At 37.4% G+C, this 6,651-nt stretch overlaps 1 long non-coding RNA gene across 1 annotated transcript; it reads right to left on the bottom strand.

The window, feature by feature from the left end:
• Nucleotides 1–388: 388 nt before the first annotated feature.
• Nucleotides 389–3,253, bottom strand: LOC149845994 (uncharacterized). The gene is made up of 2 exons (XR_016430494.1): nt 2,333–3,253; nt 389–1,183 (listed from the first exon to the last, which is right to left on the bottom strand). It is a non-coding gene; the product is annotated as an uncharacterized LOC149845994 (long non-coding RNA).
• Nucleotides 3,254–6,651: the final 3,398 nt, after the last annotated feature.

Raw genomic sequence — 6,651 nt, forward strand, 5'->3', positions numbered from 1 at the left:
TTCAAGTATACCCAAACAGTACCCAAAGATTATGATTTTAATAGTCATATTAATGCAACACTCCATCAAGAATGAATTGTGTTCTGCAACCACATGCTGAAAATAGAGTAATTGGCAAAAACTCACATCCCATGTGCAGAACAGCTTGCTTCTATGTGAAAGCAGCTAATGGGGTTAGCATGACACTTAGTTATGATTGCAAATTGCTTCAAATATATCCAGACCACATGTATGCCTAATGGCTTCCTTCTATCTTATCTTGTCCAGTAATTTATACTTCTTTGATGCTTTAACCATTTTTCAGGGTTCATGAAAACAAATTCTTGCAACAGAATAATCCAAAGGCGAGCGCTGCAACCTTGAAACAACTGAAAAACATCAATACACCTAAATGAAATGTGGTGATAATTTGCTTCATGGCAGCTGCAAAACACTTGCATCTGTACCCAAAATACAACTGTAATAACTACTATTGTCTTTGAACACAGAAACCTTAACAGAAGAAAATATGATGCACAAGACTAAACAGAGTCAGTACCTTATTTTCTAAGCATAATAAGGTTAGCTTAACTTTTAATAGATTGCATATGCAAAACCCATGAATGCATCCATGATGAGGAAGAGGCTTACAATTTTCTGTTCTATGGTATTTTGAATTAAAACTGGATAGAGAAAATGCTATATAGTCAAAATAGGATAGAGGAAATACTATATAACCAAACTAGATTAACTTCACCCAATGGGTGAAACAGTGATCAATCTTTCTTATCTTCATTATATGAACTCCTGCAGTCTTGCCACCAGCCATGGAAATAGGTCTGCTTATCTAAATACCTGTGATTACCATGGAAAAACAGAACAATCAACACAGAATGAAGAAGCATAGAGAGATCAACACAGAATGAAGAAGCACAGAGAGAGAGAGAGAGAGCACGTGAAGAATTGCAGAACCATTTTTATATATTTGTATAAACCACCCTTGTTTTGATTCGTTTCCAACACATCCAACTAGTCTTTCTGACACCCATTTCAAAACCTTAATTATGATGGAAACAACAGGGACCTGTTCCTTGCAAGAGTGTGCCCTGTAGTAGGGAGAGGTAGCCTTATTTGCAGAGATCTAACAACATAGGATTATCACCAGCATCCCCTTGGCTAGGCCTATGTTGACCAAAAAGAAGGCCTGATGCATATCAAAATACAATGAGAATCGAATAGGTCATCTTGCACAAAATGATGTGTTAATTGAATGTGTTTAAAATTCATATTTGTGTAGCTTGCTAGAAGATTCACGTTGTCATACTAAAATTGTAGTCTAGAGATTTTCAATGCAATAAAAAATGAAATAAATTGTTCCAGAAAAGTATAGTGATTTCAGAGCTAAATCTAGCAAATAACTTTATGCTTATTACTTCTCCTTGAGACCTGATTTCTTCTAGAAAAAACTAATCTTATATATATATATATATAGCCACTAGATTATGAGAACTGAAAATATGAGAACTAATGTGTGAACCACTATTTTCATAGTTTTGTGTTTTTTATTGAATCTGACTGTACGGATGTGATCTAGATGCTTGGTTTTCTACGAACCAGCTCCTGAATCATCAGATGCATAAACGAGATTGCAGCCGAGCCGAGCTTAAACGGTATTTCAAAAAGTTGTATATAGTGAAGGTTTTTTGAGAAACTAGGATTCAACCACCGACCTCCCAAACGTTGCACGAATGAACCACCACTACGCTAGATCATTGGTTTTGTTGATTGTGGCACAGGAAAATTTACATACTAAAAATCCCCAAAATTATCATACAAGGAAAAAGTGTAAGCCGAACTCCCTACCCATTAAGGTAACAATGACTATATATATATATATATATATATATATATATATATATATATATATATATATATATATATATATATATATATAATCGAGCTTTTCAAGCCTAATCGAGTTCAGCAGCTGGATCAAGCTCCTCTCGTTTATGCACACCGAGCCTGAGTTCAAACTCGGCTCATTTATGTTCATGAACGAGTTCAGTCGAGCCGCGTTGTGCACAACTAGCTGGTGAGGTGTCTTGGCAAGAAAGAGGGTATTGCAGACCAAGTGAATGGGATGTTAAGGGCATTCCAGATTTTTCGTCCAGATGGGTGGATGGGGAATAGCAGCAGTAAGAACAAAAATAAATGCATACACAATCTGAGATAAAAACCTTAGCACAATTTAAGATAAATTAAAACCCCTCAAATATAACCCAAGCAGAATGCAAACATGCCATATTTTGTAAAAACCTTAAAACCCATAAAAAATCCCAATCGATGGGTATACCTTTGGAGGGGGGAGGGTGCAGCAACCTCCGGCAAGCAGGATCAGCCGAGTACGGAAGGGTGAAGCAGCTCCTGAACTGGTGGTTGGGCCAAGCTTCGCACCAGAGGAGCGAAGGAGAGGATCATCCAAGTACGTGTGTGTGTGTGGGGGGGGGGGGGGTGAAACAGCTCTGGAACAGGCAGTGGGTTGGGGTTTCGCAGAAGAGGAGTGAAGGAGAGGCTCGCAGGAAAGGAGTGAAGGATTGAAGAGGCGTCGGTGAGGCAGAGCAAAGAAGAGGCGACGAGGCTTGTGGGCATCTCTGGTTCGAGCAGAGGAAAGAGAGGTGACGAGGCTTGTGGGCTTAGCTTCGTTTCAAAGCAGACAAGTGAAAGGAGAGGCGATGTACTTTCCGCATCAGAGAGAGAGAGAGAGAGTCCGGCTGGGTTTCGGGAGGGGAGGGCTTTCGCCTCCCGCTCCAACAACTCTCCGGCAATGCTTCGCTGGTCGAATGATTGCAGGGAAGGGGAGGGAGAGGGAGAGAAGTGCGAAAACGGGGAAAAGAGGGTTGTGACTGGTACGTTACATCTGAGATCCAACGGCCACAGTGCGTCTTCGTTAAGCACCTGCCACACACTCTCTCTCTCTCACTTCACCACGTTTGACTCTTCTATACTAGGTAACTACTGGGAGACTTTCTTAGATGTCGAGAGTTGGATGATTTTGGGGTTATTCCTCTGTCACCGTCTCCATAGTAGTCGAGTCTCAAGATACAGCTAGCCTTTGTACCCTTGCAGGCGTGCAAGCTTCCCCGTGCCTATGCTTAAATATTCAAGGATTCTTAAACCCTTTTTCGTTCAGGAACAGTGACAGCTCCCTGCAGGCACGGTGCGCCCAAAGCAAAGTCTAATCAAGTTCACATTCAGTCCCTCATTGCTCTAAATCGGATGGAATCTTGAAGCTTCCTGTCCTGCCTCTTTCTAATATGTTGGTTAAAAACTATACCAAACCTACCCACCACACGTTTTATTGAATTTATGGTATTTCTTTTAAATTCCAACCATACAAATGTGATATATAAGTTTGTTTTTATAGTTCTCGAAGCATTTAATTCCGATGCTTGGATAGGTTTTTATAAATTTCAAAAAATCAATGGCATACAATTTTTATAATTTTTTGCAGCTTCAAATACCATTTTTTAATCCAAAATTCATGATTCAAATTCCCATTTCTTGTAAATCAATAGGCTGAACACATCTGTACAGTCAGAATTTTGAAAAAATATAAAAAAAATTCAGCTAAAAGGGTTGGCATGGTTTTTGGTGGATAAGTTTATATATATATATATATATATATATATATATAAGTCTCTAGAATATGAGAACTGGATAACGTGAACTGGTCTTCACCTTTTTATCAGATTTGATCGCACGGTGGAGACTGGTCTCTACTTATTTTTTTCCTGCAAAAGATGTTGACAAGTCCTTTTTGAAAGTGCAAATTCTGCCGGGAGAGATGATGCAAAACCTGCAAAAGTTTTCTCTTTCTCCCTTCAAGGTAAATCAAAACGTCGCTCTTTTTCTGTCTTTCTTTTTCTCCTCTCTACGGGAAGACGGTCGGTCCTCTCCTATCTACATATTTCTTTCTCCCCTCTAGAGGACTGTTGGTCCACTCCTCTCTCTTAGCATCTTTATTTTTCTCCTCTCTCTATCTTCTGGAGAACGGTCGATCCGCTCTCTCTCTCTCTCATAGTCTTTCTTTTTCTCCTCTCTCCTGGTGAGTTACCGAACTTGGTTATAGGGCCAAGTACGTTTCACAATCAACCTGTTCTCTGCTAGTTTCTAATCACATTCTTCAGCTTTATGCTTCTTTCATGTTCTCGTATTCTGCTCAAGTGAAACTAGTTTTAACTCATGCACTTCTGCAGTTTTTTAACATATGTGCATGCTTTAAATATAAATGGCTACATCATAAACTTCATTTTTCTGGCCTCACTTTGAAATAATTAGTAGTATATGTGTTGTCAGTGGTGCCATCTTAATTTTTGACCCTAAAGATTTTGAAAGATTTGACTAAATCTCAATATACACCAAAAAAAAAAAAGAATTGAAGTATTGATTTGAGCCAAGCTGGGCTCGTCCAAGAGGGTAAATGAGCAGGCCCAAGCACCAAGCCCAGACTCATTATAAAAGAGTCAAGCTTGATCAGGTAAATTGAGCTCAATTAAGTATGGTAAAGCCTGATTAAGCTAGTTATGTAAGTATGAAACGGGGAGAGGCGATGTTCCTCTCATTGTTCCTATATAGGGCTGATGCCCAAAACCCTTCATTTTTTCTGTTAATTTTCTAAAGGACTCCTGTTTTTGCTACTAGCATGAGAACCTTGATTCTCTTGAAAGAAACATTCATATCAATAAGCTTTTTCTCTTTGTTTCATATGAAGAGAAACTGAAATTACATTCATCTCATCCTCTTTTGATACAACCTCCATGCACTTGCCAAGTTGTTAGTCCAATAAAAACACTTGAAAAGCAAATTATAAATTTTAGCATCTAGAAACATGCATTTTTCCACCATCTCATCCACCAATTTAAAAGCACTCCCTAGTCTTTTAGCTACGCAAGGATTCCTTATGACGGCATTGTAAGCAGTTGAATGAGGATTTAACTCTTAACAGAAATCAACATTTTGATAAGCTTGACTCTGAGAGAATGTCTATTGGCGATGGATTAAGAACGAAATGGTAAATCCATAGGCTCTCAATAACACAAGTTTAACCCCAATGACTAGCGGCCTCATCCAATAGAGACCGCCAAGTTCAGTGACTCAGAGAGAGAGAGATGAGTTGATTTGCCTTGAGGGGGCGAGGCAACTTTTTCAGGGTTGCAGCATCTCTATCTGGCTTTCTTTGCAGGTTTTAGAGTTTCGTAAAAAGGATATGTCAAACATCTTTTGCAGAAAAAAAGTAGACCAGTCTATCTATCGTTCGATCAAATCTGGTCGAATGGTGGAGACCAGATTGATTCTCACACTATCCAGTTCTCATATTCCAACGACTAGAATATGAGAACTAGAAATATGGACATTTCCAACACTTTTTTTGCAAATCCAACTATGTGAATGTGCTTGGCATGGTGAATTTGTGAGGAATTCACCATTGGATCATGTATTTTTGATGAAAAGTATGATTTTAGAATGCTTGAATATCTATGAAGATTATGATCAGCTATTGATTTTAAAATCTTAAAAAATCAAGTTCATGCATCAAAATCTGATGATTTAAGAGCGGATTCTTATAAATCCAAGCATGTAAATCACATTTGTACGGTTAAATTTGAGAGAAAAGGACAAAAAATCTATGAAAATAGGCTTTTCACAATTAGTTCTCATATTTTAGTGATTATATATATATATATATATATAGAGAGAGAGAGAGAGAGAGTAATGGGTATGTGCTAAACCCCATGCTAAATGGGTTTTTCAGGTTTTTTTCATTTTATTTTTAAATTCTGACCGTACATATGTGATCTATGTACTTTATTTTAGAGGGATCAGCTCTTGAAGCGTTTGATTCCAACACATTGGTGTGTTTTTATAAAGTTTGAAAAATCAACGGTCCAAAATCTTTGTAAAATTTTTAGGCCCCAAACATCATTTTTTCATCGAAAAGGATTCTCAGTAAATCGACCATGCCCAACACATTTATGGGGCCGGAACCACATGAAAAGCAATGGAGAAGCCTGAAAAACCCATTTAGCTCATGGTTTAGCACCAAATTGGTTTAGCACGAACCCATTTTCCTATATATATATATATATATATATATATATAGTCACTAGAATATGAAAACTAAAATATAATAACTAGAAACATGGGCATTAATTTCCAACATTTTTTTTGCAAACCTAAACATGTGGATGTGCTTGGCATGGTGAATTTTCTTGGAATCAACCACTGGATAATGTATTTTTGATGGAAAAATGTGATTTTTGAATGCTTGAATATTTATGAAGATTATGAGCTATTGATTTTAAAGCCTTAAAAATATCATTTATGCATCAAAATTGGATTATTCAAGAGTGGATTCTTATAAAACCATGCATGTAGATCACATCCATATGGTTAGATTCAAGAGAAAAGAACAAAAAAATCATGAAATCGTGGTTCACACATTAGTTCTCATATTTTGAGTTCATATTCTAGTTATTATATATATAAGACTAGAATATGAGAGCTGAAATATGAGAACTAGAAATATGGGCATTTTCAACACTTTTTTTGCAAATCCAACCATGTAGATGTGCTTGGCATGGTGAATTTGTTAGAAATCAACCATTGGATCAT

The sequence above is a fragment of the Nuphar pumila genome, chromosome 2, assembly GCF_984573655.1.
Source record: "Nuphar pumila chromosome 2, dmNupPumi1.hap1.1, whole genome shotgun sequence".
In the NCBI taxonomy this organism is placed as follows: Eukaryota; Viridiplantae; Streptophyta; class Magnoliopsida; order Nymphaeales; family Nymphaeaceae; genus Nuphar; species Nuphar pumila.